The sequence below is a fragment of the Littorina saxatilis genome, linkage group LG4 (genome assembly GCF_037325665.1).
Source record: "Littorina saxatilis isolate snail1 linkage group LG4, US_GU_Lsax_2.0, whole genome shotgun sequence".
Lineage (NCBI taxonomy): Eukaryota > Metazoa > Mollusca > Gastropoda > Littorinimorpha > Littorinidae > Littorina > Littorina saxatilis.
This window is the reverse complement of record NC_090248.1, coordinates 29,315,831-29,331,201: the sequence shown is the minus strand read 5'-3', so window position 1 is coordinate 29,331,201 and position 15,371 is coordinate 29,315,831. Positions and strand designations below refer to the sequence as shown.

The following is a 15,371-nucleotide window of genomic DNA, read 5'->3' as shown; positions in this document are numbered from 1 at the left end:
CCCTTAATTTACCACCGACTTGCGGCATTCATTAACACATTCAGTCGTGTTTCGAATCGGCAACGTACAACTGTGAAGAAACAGTGTAATCCAGTTCGATTCACTAACACTACAGTGCGGGGTCACACACAACCTGTCGGAAAAGCCCGCCAGACTACTAATTGTGATAATTGTGCGACGTATGGGAATGACATTTGCGCATAATAGTTCAGTCTGTCACTGTCGCCGGTGTGTGTGTGTGTGTGTGTGTGTGTGTGTGTGTGTGTCAACGTGTCAGTATACATCTGTTTTATACCCCTTTTCCAACGACAGGTGTGACATATCACTGGTTACAGGTATCGGGGTGCTGTACCTGACCAAGGGTTGTCCACGCCGGTTTCATGGTCAGATGGACGTGAAGGGTGCGGGTCACGCCTGACTTACGTAAGTCATTGTCGGGGGAAGCCACTCGGGTCAGTCCTGACTTGGTGACTGGACCTTATGTCCACAAGTTTACAGTCACAGGCGGCTCTCTAGTACTCTACGCAAATAACAAGTGTTTGGAAACGGACACTTCGAAATCCATGAGTGAAAGTACAAGGTTTGCTCAGTCTGACCAAAGATTTCCTCTGTGCGGCAATAGTAGTGACCCAGTAGTTCTTTAGGGTTTGCATGCTTTGGTCAGTGATTTTCTGTGTGTTCCGAAAGCTCTAATCACGCAAGGGTGTATAAGGTTTGCTCATTGTGACTAAGGATTTTCTGTGAGCTGCAATAGAAATGACCATGTGCGGTTTGCTGTGACTTGTGATTTCTGTGCGATGCCAAAGTAATGGCCATGAAATGATGCATAAGAGGTTTGCTCATGCTCAGTGTGACGAAAGATTTCTGCGTCAGAGCAGCAAAACTATAATGACCATACAAGTATGTAATGTAAGTATTACTTCGACTGGACATCCCTTACCCAAATGCAGTATACTTATTTTGTACTGCAGGAGGTACAATTTTGGTACGTTTGCAGCACATTTAAGGTACGTACTGAAAATGTACCAAATTGGAACCGTGCTGAAACTATGCTGAAAAGATACCAAAAATATACCTCCAAGTACTGAAAACGTACTTCCCTTTTCAAAGTATCAACATGTACTGAAAATATACTGAATATGTGCTGTTAACATGCACACCATGAAAGTTTTAGGGCAAATGCTAGCATTTGTAAATAAGAAAAACTGAGAAAAGTCAAAACAATTTGCAGTGGCAATCTTCAGCTTTTAATATCCGAAAAATAACAATGCATTCACATGAATCCATGTGTATATCTATATCTATATCTATATATGCACACACACAATGCAAATTTAAAACAAATAGTGTTCAACTTTACAGAAAAATATGTATTAACTTTTACACCTGCATGCAAGCATACCACAACCATACTGCAAATGTACCACAAATATACTGCAACTGTACTGATTAATTGCTGCTTTGGAGACATACCTCACAGATACTGAAAGCATACTAATAATATACTGCCATAGAAGTTAAAGAATATACCATAAGTATACTGATTATGTACTGCTGCAGAAGTATACTAAAAGTATACTAATAATATACTTCTCTAGAGGTTTAAGAAAAATTGCCACAGAAAAAAGAATGTACTATAAGTATACTGATTATGTACTGCTGCAGAGGTATACCAAAAATGTACTAAAAGTATACCAATAATATACTTCCCCAGAGGTTTAAGAAAAATTGCCACAGAAAAAAGAATGTACCATTAGTATACTGATTATGTACTGCTGCAGAGGTATACCAAAAATGTACTAAAAGTATACCAATAATATACTTCCCCAGAGGTTTAAGAAAAATTGCCACAGAAAAAAGAATGTACCATTAGTATACTGATTATGTACTGCTGCAGAGGTATACCAAAAATGTACTAAAAGTATACCAATAATATACTTCCCCAGAGGTTTATAAAAATAGCCACAGAAAAAAGGGGGTGGGGGGAGGGAGAGGGGGTGGGGGGAGGGAGGGAGAGGGGGGAAGGGGGTGGGGGAAGGGGGGTGGGGGAGATAGAAAGGAAAAAAATATATGTCAGTACACAAAAAAATAACCCTCATCAAAGTTTCCATACCATAGAACATGGGTGGAGATCACATAAAGACACCACAGACAAAATATGACTAGAACTTTCATACCAATAATAGGAGAGAAACAATTTGATGTACATACAACAGAACGTGACTAGATAAACGCATGACTAGAAATCACAAACCAATTTTAGGAGAGAAACAATTTGATGTACATACAACAGAACGTGACTAGATAAAACTATACCACAGAGAAAAAAAGAAAACAGATCTAAAAGAAAATAAAGTCTGTCCATACATCCAAACAACCATAGGTCCTGGCACATGGCACAATAATATATTATATCAGGACGTAAAAGTTACTTCGAATTCTTAGCTTTACAAATGGCTGCTGACAGCTTGCTCCGCAGCACCGTCCTAATCCTCGCCGACGAGCTGCCCTCATTGCTTGCCACGGTGTAAGCTGAAATGATATATTCAGCAGGTTCAGACAAAATTATAATTCAAATTAAAGCCTGCAAGAAAAATATTAATATCCATCCAAACCTCTGTACTTGAAGTCTTTTCTTTAACTTTACCAGCAGAATACCACTTGTGCAATTAATTAATATGAATGCATCTCTGTCTGCTTCAGATCCGGGATGTTCCCCCGGACAAGATTTTTAACTTTTTAAAAGAGATCAAGATTTTTTTTATAAGATTGTAAGTACCAGAAGTGATAGTGATTAATTTTTAGAACCTTCTTTTACAGTGATAGATCTGAATTTTTTGTTTGTTTGTTTAACGCCCAGCCGATCACGAAGGGCCATATCAGGGCGGTGCTGCTTTGACATTTAACGTGCGCCACACACAAGACAGAAGTCGCAGTATGCGAATGCTTGCAACAAAATTCACAAATGGCTAAGCAAGTCACGTGGACAACATCCGAGTCATAACGGAGTGGTACCCAGGCATCAGTACTTGGCTAGTTACGCTATGTTCATTATTGATTGTCGAGGGATAAGTGAACATTTTGGATGCTTGTCATTTTGTTGTTGAGCATAGCAGCTTTTGGCTTGGCGTAGCAATGACTGCAAAATCGGAGCATGCTACGCCAAACATTGTAGCAGTTGGCAGGTATGCAGCTATCATACCTAACATACCTTGTGTAGCATAGCTGGCCATCAGCTCCCCCTCCAGCTCGCGCTGTCTTGCCTCCAGGCTAGTCAGTAGTGACCTTGGCCTGCAGGTCCTTGACCTGCTCCCTCAGTGCAGCTGCATTCGCCTTGCAGGCTTCAGTGCAGGCCAGGTGCTGTGGTTAGAACTGAAAAAAAGAATACCAATTATGCACATGTATAAATAAAAAATGTTACTAAAGCATTAACCAAAACTGTCGGCACTTAAAAAGTGAGCAGACACATCATAATTTTGTTGGGGAATAATTAAATAAATCCATAAACAAAAAGACTGCCAACGTTACAAAATTCAGAATCAAAATCCAAGAACGGTAGTTTGTTGTAATTTAATATATATATTTGTGAATGTATTGTTTTGTCAATAACAAACGTTCCAACAAACTTACCTTTCTTGTTTTTTGATAGGGAATAATTAGTTACCTGATCTCGGCGCCTTAGCCGCTACTGTTGCACGCGGTGTTGGTGCACCATCGAGGTCATATGAAGGCTAAAACAAAAAAATCCCATAGCAACACGTGAGAACATTCAACTTTCAAGGCTTTTGAAAAAAAGACACTAGCTGCTATTAGGATCTGCTCTAAATGTCACATGCACAGAAATGATCAGGCTTCAAGCAAAGAATGAAGCAATAAACTAACTGGCAACACTCGCTGCAAATTGAGGAACATTTGTCGTGGTGACTGGCGACGCTGACTCTAGCGACGCCAACTGCATAGCTAATATAAATAAAACAAATATAGATTTGCTTATTTGCTACTCTTCACTGCGCACATGTATCCAGGGGATACTTGAAAAAAAACCAGCATAGTACTCAGTAATAGTAGTTATTATTACTTTTGTCTAATAAAGTAATACTAATAGTAAATAACTTAATATACAATTCAACATTTGATTATTTTAGTTTAACTTTGAAGAGAAACAATTAGTTAAACTTGCTAATTTTCAAATACTAAATGTATGGAAGGAAATAATTGGTTGGTAATATTACAAATGACGAATGCAAGCACTCTTCGTGGGTGCAAGTGAGGCTCTATAAAGTATAAAGAATGTCCTGCATGGCCAATGACTCATTACTAAAGTGCTCAAATTCAAACTCAAAGCTAAGTTCTGTTCTATTTCTAGTGGCACTGGTAACAGTAACTTCAGTAAGTGAAAGTTTGAAAAGAGTAATGAATGTGTATTTCTTTGTCTTCGTGCCATACTACCACTACCAGTCCCATTATGTCACTCGACTCACTGGGTCAGCACAATAGCTACACTAAAAGTTAAAATACCACTGTATCAAAACAATCAACACAATTACTTACCAACGAGAGTGAAGAGGGTTTGTGAAGAGAGTGAGTCACTCATTGCGATTCGGGTGGAGGCAAAGTGGATGTTTCATGTTTCGTTTCTGAGCCAGAGGTGTCACTGTCAGCCAGGGTTAGAACTCCACGTTGTCAAAGGACCGGCTGGCTTTTCGCATGGAAGTAGTTGTGCATCTCAACATTGCAACAATATTGTAGACTTTGATCCCACACTTAGATATCCAGTTCAAAAGCTTCGTTCATGATGCATTCCTGGGAAAATATCCACTCTAGACACGCACTGTTTCAGTCATGCCTCATGGCAGCTTCAAAAATGGCGGTGTACTTTTGTCTCCTTTCATTTGATTGGGCGATATTTTTAGAACTAGCCACCATGCAGACAAGAGTGAAAAGTAGGTTTTGGACCAGAAATGTTTTCAAATCACTAAGGTGTTGTTGTTTTTTTAAAGTTTTTTTTAATCACATTCTTTTGTCCAGTGGATGCAGCAACATATTTATGTTCTGCTTATTTTGAAGTTTAAACTGTGTTTTAGGTATAAAAAAAAAATATTAAAAAAAATTGAACATTTTGAATAAGTTAATTTACTGTGCCGTCTTGTTAAAATAAATAATGCAGAATATTGTATACATGTGTGTTTTGGTTGGTGTATTTATTCCAGTTTGAATGGTACCTGGATGTTTGGGGAAGAAGAAGGCAAACGTCTATATCATTAAGAATGTAGATGCAAATAGTGGGGCTCCTATGTTGCAAAATCATTCAAATCATGCAACAAACACCAAATTAAGCAAATATGAAGAGTTTTATGTGCTTAACAAAACCTGATACAGAGCCATCGCGAAAAATAAAAAATGGGTAGTTTTTAAACAATTTTTCAAAATGGCCGCCAGTGTAAACGGTTGGGTATGTTAGGCATATTTCACTTCATGTGATTAACAGCAAATTTGGCGTAAATGGACATTTACTTTTGCTTAACAAAACCTGATACAGAGCCACGTGAAAAAATTAAGAAATCAGTAGTTTTTTTACAATTTTCAAAATGGCCGCCAATAAAAGGGTATTTAGGCATTTTTGATGCTACAAGACATTCTCTTGCAATAGAAACTAACACAAACACATTTTTAAACAAAACAATACATGTATTGTTGGTGCAGAGAATGATTGGACGGTGTGGGTGGCAGGGTTGAAGAATTTGTGGATTACCTAAACTGTGCAAAAATAAATATATTGCACCAATTTTCATACCAAAACGAAAACATTCATTCCTGTGCTGTTATATTCAATGTATGCTATTGAGGGCACTCAACTTGGCAAACTGGAACACTTTTAAGATAAAAGGTGGCCTTTACATGGGTTATTTGACCGCCGCCCAAATAAGGGTACCCCCAAAATAAAACTGATAAAAATGTAATGTATCAACTCAAAAGTCGACTAAAATTCATAATCGCTGTATTTCGAAAACGTTGTTTGTTCTCATGTGTTTACACAACTAGCACATTCCGGCAAGTGTCTATATTCAAAAGAAACTTTGGCAGTACTTGAAACAACCATCTGTCATATATACATGCGAAGTCAAAAATATGTGGGATGTAAGTCAACAAACCTGTGGCAGTTTTTAAAATATTATTTCGTGAAGATTTGAAAGTGTACTCAAACGGTTGAACTACGCCTCGTGCGTAGACACACATTCCTGAAAGTTTCAACGCAACCCACTTGGTCATTGCTAAAATACATGGATTTTAGTTGACTTGGGTATCCCTCAAATTTGACACATAAACATCTCATCCGTGAGATCGACACATACATCAGTAGGTACAATGGCACAACACTAGAAATATGCAAGATGGCGAAATAAAACAACCTGTTCTGGAAGGATAATTAAGTTGACTTTCTCTTCGTATACAACAGTGACCCAGTTGTGCCTCAGGAATTGTCGTCGGCTTTTTAAAAGGTACCCGAAGTTTTTGTCACATCTCTTTGTCACGTCAAGGGTATCCTTATTTTGACGGCGTAAATGATGATGTTAAAAAAAAATGTGCCAGATAGCGAAGATGCGAGCCTTTAATGGCATAGACAGTTTGAATAAAATGACACAGGAATAAAAGTTTGAGTTGGGGTATGAAAATGGGTGCAATAATATTTTTGCACAGTTTAGATGCTGACAGTTTTCACAGGCATGCAAGCACATTTGCAGAGAGCTGTGCTCTGCAGTCCTTCTTAGCAGCATTTGCAGCGTTTTGTTGTACAGCTCTTCTTGCAGGCACACCTCATGAGTTCTCGGCACACGCTGGATACCTCTTGAAAGCTCGTCCAGAATGACTCCCACTTTCCAGCCTTGAACTGCCAGCCCACAGAGTTTGGAAGTCTAATAGGTAGATGGCTCTTCTCAATCTCATGTCCTGCAGCAGCACCTCACTTGTAAGGGGATTATGGTCAATTTGGCAGCTCTTTTTACTGAAGAGGTACCGTCTAGCACTGTTTACACCCAGTACGTTGCTGGTTTTGTCCTACAAATGTACACCAAAAAGCTCTTGTGCTGCCCTGTCAGTGGTACTCAGCTTACAAAGAGGAGCAGACAACCTGAAGAAAGTTTGAGTGACGTCTTCAAATGCTTGCCATACTTCCCAAGCCTTCTGATTCCCCAATACCATTGAAGAACGACATAGTGTCACAGCCTGTAAGGCTATGCAAAATGGGCAGACAGGGTGACTTCTCTTGGCCAAAGGCTTTGGCAATGTGGCGATACACTTCACGAGCAGAAAAAAACGCAACACAGCTGGAATGAGAAGCAGACTGTCTGGCCTCCTCTACATCCATGGTGCAGGAAATCAGCCTGTGGTACCCTTCACACAAAAGATGAAAAGTGACATTTTTATTTGAATGTATTTGAATAATGTTTACTATCTCAGAGAGTCGGTCAAAGCCGGGTTAGCAAGTCTTCACACAACAGACCAAAATGAAAGAAAATTGTATTTCATGAATTCGTATAATTCTTACTGTTTCAGGTTAAAAAACAAACAAACACAGTTTCCAGTGACCCAACTGATTCTGGAATCTTTCTGACCGCTACATTTATTCGCTTCAAACAGTCGCTAACAGAATGTTGACCATAGTGAGGGTTCGTACGTTAAACCCATCAAATTCACAGAGGTCGCTTACAAATGATGTGCAAACATGTTGCAATTAATACAAATAAAAAAATCTTACTGTTAAGATGTATTAGGTAACAAACCTTGATACAGTAGTACTAGTGAAATCGGCTCCCTTCTGTGGCACCGGAATAAATGCAGAACGCTTGTTCCCAGGAACCGGCATGTGGTGTAACTCTTGTATATATCCTGTAAAAATAAAATCCACACCAATGCACGGTCAACTTAAAATAAGCAAAAAGATGAGAAACAAGCAACAAACCAAAATTGTAAAACTCAAAGAGCGGTACCTCTTCATTTTTCAAAACCACTTATCTCATTTGATTAGCATACACTGTATGCTTTTGTCTGTTACCTACCGTCTTTGAAAGTTTGATCACAACACTGTAAAGACATGGGGAGTGGAGTGTTTTTATCTCCAGCTGGTCATCCTACTATCTGGCCTACCCTCACTCAGTTTTTTGACTCTACCCCTCCCCACCTTATGGAAGTCCTTAACGTAGGCAGGACTAATCATTTATCATACCATGAACAATCTCTTTCTCCTCGCCTTTTATTCAAAGTTCGTTTAATCTGTTTAAAATCACCAGCGTGGCGATCATGATGATGATTTCCTTACTTGTAATCAACAGATAGATCTACTCATCTAGATCTATCAGCATCACAATCCAGCTTGATGACCTATTGCAAGATTACTCTGCATTTCAGCGCTTCACCCGATGAATAACAGACCCCAGGGGGGAATTAAACAGTAAAATGATGTGACATTGGTGAATGGATGCGTATTCTTGAAAACTTACCTTCAGAAACGTTGTTTTCGCTCAAATCAAAACACGCAATGTTGCGGAGGCCGCCATCTTGAATTTTCATGCTGCGGATATATAAAATTCTAAAAACGATCAAATTAAATACCAGAACACAAAAATACCCATAAGAGTATTTATGTCATGCATGTGTTATCAGCAGACAACTTCTGGTGCATGGTAAACCATTGAATTTTACATTTGCTGAGTTGGGAATATTTACTGCTGAGCGCTTTTGGTACCAATTTCGTCTGCTGTAAATGCAGCCTTTTATTCCCTTTCAAAGACCAAAAAAACGATTTCTGAAGTGGCTCTGTATCTGAAATCCCTTAAATAATTATAAGGAACAATACCACAAAGTATGATGTTTGTTGCAAGATGTGAATGATTTATGAGTGCGTCTGCAACATACGAGCCCCACTAAAATTGTAATGTCTTGCTTCAAGTTAACTGAAACATATGGTCAAATATATATATATATATATATATGCATTTGATTTACACTATCGATGACAGCTAGAGAAAATGGCTCGATGAAAGATTGAATGGCGTAGTGTTTGTCGTACATTTTCAGTACACAAAATGTTTCTAAGTCCAACTGGCACTCGCAGTATGAAAAGTAACAAAGTCGAAGCAGTACATTTGCAGTACAGGCAAAAAATGGCTAAGTTATTTTGGTATGTTTTCAGTATACATAATATTTTCTAAGTCCAAAAGAAGCACATTTTCAGTACACAAAATGTTTTCTAAGTCATATTGAAGTACTTTTTCAGCATACAAAATATTTTCAAAGTCCAACAAAAGCACATTTTCAGTACATCAAAAAGTGGTTAAGTCTAAACGAGGTATGTTTTCAGTACAATAGAGGTATGTTTTCAGTATACCACCTAACTTGGTTCAAAACTGCAGTACATTTTCAGTGTACCTAAAATGTACTGAATTTTCTTTGCAGCACATTTGAAGTACATTTGAAGTACATTTTTGGGCAGGAGGTACAAATTCAGTACATTTTCAGCTCATGTTTGGTATACCTAATTTGTGCTGATTTCTGTGGGGGATGTTTTTGAGTTGCAAAACTAGTGTCCATGCAGAAGTGTAAGTTGAAGAGTTGAGCCTCTGGAAATACTGAATTGGTCAACATTTTGACTTCATCGACCGCCAAGAATTTTGTCCATGGGTGTTCATGTGAACACAAGAAGTTCAAAAGGGAAGTGACAGTCAAGTTGTTGGAAATATTGGTGCACATGTTTAAGGCAAGGACGTCAGGCAGAGTTTGGAAGATTTTCAAAGTAGTGACCCTCTGGAAGGATTTATTGACTTGGTCTGTCAGTCCTGTGTATATATATGTTCGCTCTGCCGGCTACCACGGTTTCTTTTCATGGGTGTTTGCCCTGATCGGAGGAAGTGCACACGGAAGTGAGAGTTGATGGAACATTGGTGCACATGTTTACTGCATGAAAGGGGTTTGACAGTTTCTCACGATAAATTGGAGCTAGGTGCACTAAAACCGAAAGAGCATACTTTTACCATTCTGGTGTTTTTGAGTGGTTCCTGGTATAGATTTCGTCTGTGAAAAAAACCTCTTTTTTGACTTTTATTAATCAGCTCACCGTATTAATCTCAGACACAGTGGCAACATAACGTTCTTCCTGGGACTGGGTGGCCGAGTGGACTGGGTGGCCGAGTGGTAACGCACTTGCGCTCGGAAGCGAGAGGTTGCGTGTTCAGGCCTGGGTCAGGCCGCAATTTTCTCCCCCCTTTCCTAACTTAGGTGGTGGGTTCAAGTGCTAGTCTTTCGGATGAGACGAAAAACCGAGGTCCCTTCGTGTACACTACATTGGGGTGTGCACGTTAAAGATCCCACGATTGACAAAAGGGTCTTTCCTGGCAAAATTGTATAGGCACAGATAAAAATGTCCATCAAATACCCGTGCGACTTGGAATAAAGTAAAAAAAATTCCATCTCACACGGCATTAAGTCTCAGGAAACATGAATACACGCATGCAGGAAAAACAAAATATGTGTAGCGCCGTATGTATGGCAGCTCGCTTTCCCCTGGGAGAAAGCAGCCCGAATTTCCATGAGGGTAACCTCACTGGACTGTAAATCTTATCCAATCCAATCCAATCCAATTCCGGCGAAGTTTGGATGATCGCGTCCTCGCTGTCAAAATCTATACCAGTCTCCTAAGGTTCAGACTATCTTTACTTTTCCGAAAAATGTGTAAAGAGGTACCTTATAGAAGAGTTGTTTGACATAGATATGCTTTCAACAGTATTGATTTCTGTTTGAAATGGTTTTGCTTTCAACTGTATTAAGTTTAAGTACGCGGCGAATGTGGCGCTTTGATAGACTGAAAGTCACGGGCTCACCAGCCTTTGTACTGCAACACATTTCATACAAACTCAGCCTTTTTGAATTGTAACCGAGTGCCGAAACACCACAATCACCTTTGGAGGCGAAGTCCAATCAAACAGGATTCAGAAGTTTAGAGCTTATAATTTCTAAGCCCTTTTAAAACTGTTATGCATTCGCAAAGGAATCCATGAACATACAGAGAGACAAAAGCCGCCAGACCCCATCTCAAACAGAACTCTACAATCCACAGGTGTTGCCTTGCGAACTATAAATAGCTCGCAACTTCTAAGGCGAACAACTCTGCAGAGTCTGCTGTGAAGGGCGACGGTAGTCTCCCTGTCACAGAATCTTCAGAGTTTTGGCTGAAATCAGACTTTTCGTAATCTCCAAAGGTTTAATTACAGTGCGGTTTCTGGGTTTCAGACCCATAGTGTCTTTATTATTTTGGACTTGTGGGTCACTTTCAGACTTTTTCCACTACCCTGCTTCTCATACCTGGTTCAAAGTTTGCATTCATTTACCCCCTCGTGTAGTTTTTGTGCTGTTGTCAGTTGAAACGGTGTAAGCATTTCTACTACATGTACCACGAACTTGAGTATGATAACAATATGTGGTAGCAAACTTGTAGGGTTGTGGGTTGGTTATTGTTGGTTTTAACTTCTCTTAAACCGACCTTTAGGGTAAACATTTTACAACTTCTGGTGGATTTTATGGGGTAGAGTTGTGAGGGGGGGGGGGGGGGAGGAGGAGGGGTTAACCTCTGCTTCAAGGATGTTCTTCGTTACTAGTTGTAATGTGATCGTAAAGGAAAGAGCAGATGAAGAAGACGTGCGTGGAGGCGTACCAGACTTGGTTTCAACATTAAAGCTCAAAAACAGGAATTTTCCTTTCTGTTAAAGCGTCTCGGGTTGCTGTAAAACGGGGAACATTATTATGAGCTTCACCCCAGCAGGAAGGCGAGATAAAGTGTTACACATAGATGCAGCGATGATGATATGACTGTATGTGTGTTGAACAAAAAACGGTACGGTAGGATAAAAAGAGAGATGCGACAGAGGCCTGCTGAGATTTGCACGTGACGCCCGCTGACTGATGGGTTGACTTGTTGTCGTAAAGTCTTTTTTGACTTGTTTCTCAAAGACAGATAACAGCATTACCTCCGTGGCTTTGATCTGGTTTACCTTTCACTCCCATTTGGTGGACTGAACCTCTCCAACCGTCTGAAGAACAGTGTGTGTTTTGCCAAGATGTGGCTTGATGATAGTGCTGATAGTGCTTTTAGGGGCCGGTGCTGGGCACGGTGGGGGATCGAGAAGTAGGGGCAACGTCAAGCAGCAAAGTAAACATCTGTGATTTTTTTCGTGGCCGCGCGTTGCACAGATGTGCTCAATTGATCGTATTTATTGTGTGCTTTTTTATGGTTTGGAGGCAATACGACTCACAGGTGTAGTAAATGTGTGAATTGATTTTTTGAGGGCACACGACGCACAATTGCAATTGATTGTGAAGTGATTTTTCAAGGCTTCACGAAGCGCGTTTTCAGTTAATCGAAAAGTGTTTATGATTTGGCCACACTGCGCACAGTTGGAGTTGCAATTAATCGTGAAGTTACTGATTTTTCGAGGCCATCTGACGCCGGTGTAATTACCTGTCAGCTTCGTTACGGGCTTCTATGCATAGACAATGTTAGCCCAACAGTTTAGTTGAATTGATGTTTCAAGTGTATTTAATGTCTTGGTTTGGATGACTGTAATTGTCTGTTTTCTGTGTTCTCAGCAATGTGGCCCAAATCAGCGACAGTCAGCTGTTGTTTCCAGTCCGTAGAGTAGTCATGATATTCTTGAAGTCGCAAGTTCTAGTCACATGGCTCGATCAGTTTGCACTGCGTGTTCTCTGTGAGATAGCTGAACGACAACCAACCCATAATAGCTTTGATCCTATCCAGTGTTACACTTAGATGTGGAAGTCAAGGGATGTCTTTTGCTTTTAAAAATATCTCCGGTTGGCAGTACTGAATACTATTGTAGGTTGTATTACTTGACACAACTTCCAACAGTATAACTCGCTGTTGCTTGCACAGCTTTTTTGGCGCAATATTGTCCATTTCCCCGTTTACTGAAGAGACCGCTGTTTTCATAATCGAGCCAGTTGAGCTTAGGCAGACAGACAATCTCGGAAATGGACGTTGTCTTGGAAGTTCTGTGTTTATATTCCGTATATTCAGTTACCGCCTCGTCTTATCTTTTGTTGCTTTAATAAGCACGCCCGAATATGCCTGTTCGCGTGGATATTGGATTCGCATGCAAAGCAACAATAACGTTCCTCCCGCTTGTTATTGATCTTACTGGCATGGCAAGGTCTGCAGGCTCTCTTGATGACTTCGAGTTAGACGATGGCCGGCAGATTATGTTCGACTCGCACGTTAGTTTTATGAATCCTTCTAGTGGTGGTAATGAATCAATAATGGGTGCACGGCTTTGAATCAGATTTTGGATAGCATTTCATCAATAAGAGTGCTTTTCTGGAGCAGTGGGATCTGATGATAGCTTTGTTTTTCAGTGGAGGAAGATGCAAGAAGCATGCGTAGTGACAAGGGGTTGGGCAGCCGCGCTGTGATAGGGTTAAAGGGGTGAAGGGCCGTGGGGTGGTTTTGGGTAGTAAAAGGACGGTTAGCAATAAGAGGAGTCCTTTTCGCGAGCAATGGGACCTGTTTTGAACTCCTTTCGGTGGATGAAGATGAAAGCTGTGTGAGGGGTGACACGGAGTTTGGGGGACTGTGTTGTGCTTGGAGGGTGGGGACTGTGACGGAGCCGTAGGATAGGACTGGCAGTGTTTCACAACCTAAAAATATTCAGAGATGCCGTCCTGTTGGTGATAAAAACACCCAAAGGGTATGTATACCTCTTGCTAAAAATTCGAGAGTTGCGAACTCTCTATACATATGACTGGCCATTAACGACATTCTAGACTACTCACACAGCATTCAACATAAACAATCAGTAATACGCCACGCGAAATGAAAAGAAACACCTTTTCCAAATTTGTGTTCAACTGTTCGTGGTTCCTGATAAAGGCTTCGAACAACCCCCACCCCTCCCTCCCCCCCCCCCAAAAAAGAAAAAAAAAAAAGAAAGAAAAAAATCGCGTAAGGCGAAATTACTACATTTAGTCAAACTGTGGAACTCACAGAATGAAACTGAACGCACTGCATTTTTTCACAATGACCGTAGTCCGCCGCTTGTGCAAAAGGCAATGAAAGTGACGAGCCTGTTTAGCGCGGTAGCGGTTGCACTGTGCTGCATAGCACGCTTCACTGTACCTCTCTTCGTTTTAACTTTCTGAGCGTGTTTTTAATCCAAACATATCATATCTATATGTTTTTGGAATCAGGAACCGACAAGGAATAAGATGAAATTGTTTTTAAAACGATTTCGGAAATGTAATTTTAATCATAATTTTTATATTTTTAATTTTCAGAGCTTGTTTTTAATCCGAATATAACATATGTATATGTTTTTTGAATCAGAACATGATAAAGAATAAAATAAAAGTAATTTTGGATCATTTTATAAAAAATAATTTTAATTACAATTTTCAGATTTTTAATGACCAAAGTCATTAATTAATTTTTAAGCCTCTAAGCTGAAATGCAATACCAAAGTCCGGCCTTCGTCGAAGATTGCTTGGCCAAAATTTCAATCAATTTGATTGAAAAAATGAAGGTGCGACAGTGCCGCCTCAACTTTTACAAAAAGCCGGATATGACGTCATAAAAGACATTTATCGAAAAAAAGAAAAAAACATCTGGGGATATCATACCCAGGAACTCGCATGTAAAATTTCATAAAGATCGGTCCAGTAGTTTACTCTGAATCGCTCTACACACACACGCACAGACAGACACACACACACACACACACACACACACACACACACACACACACACACACACACACACACACACACACACACACACACACACACACACACACACACACACACACACCACGACCCTCGTCTCGATTCACCCTCTATGTTAAAACATTTAGTCAAAACTTGACTAAATGTAAACAAGTCGCGTAAGGCGAAAATACAATATTTAGTCAAGTAGCTGTCGAACTCACAGAATGAAACTGAACGCAATGCCATTTTTCAGCAAGACCGTATACTCGTAGCATCGTCAGTCCACCGCTCATGGCAAAGGCAGTGAAATTGACAAGAAGAGCGGGATAGTAGTTGCGCTAAGAAGGATAGCACGCTTTTCTGTACCTCTCTTTGTTTTAACTTTCTGAGCGTGTTTTTAATCCAAACATATCATATCTATATGTTTTGGGAATCAGGAACCGACAAGGAATAAGATGAAAGTGTTTTTAAATTGATTTGGACAATTTAATTTTGATAATAATTTTTATATATTTAATTTTCAGAGCTTGTTTTTAATCCGAATATAACATATTTATATGTTTTGGGAATCAGCAAATGATGGAGAATAAGATAAACGTAAATTTGGA

General features: G+C 39.8%; 1 protein-coding gene and 1 long non-coding RNA gene across 2 annotated transcripts in view; one reads left to right on the top strand and one right to left on the bottom strand.

The window, feature by feature from the left end:
* The window catches only part of LOC138964430 (glutamate receptor-interacting protein 1-like), a 70,061-nt gene that overhangs the window by 16,290 nt on the left and 38,400 nt on the right, over positions 1 to 15,371 (top strand). The window lies entirely within an intron of this gene.
* Positions 2,329 to 5,067, bottom strand: LOC138964429 (uncharacterized). Its single transcript, XR_011455099.1, has 4 exons — positions 4,552 to 5,067; positions 3,665 to 3,731; positions 3,212 to 3,372; positions 2,329 to 2,532 (listed from the first exon to the last, which is right to left on the bottom strand). It is a non-coding gene; the product is annotated as an uncharacterized lncRNA (long non-coding RNA).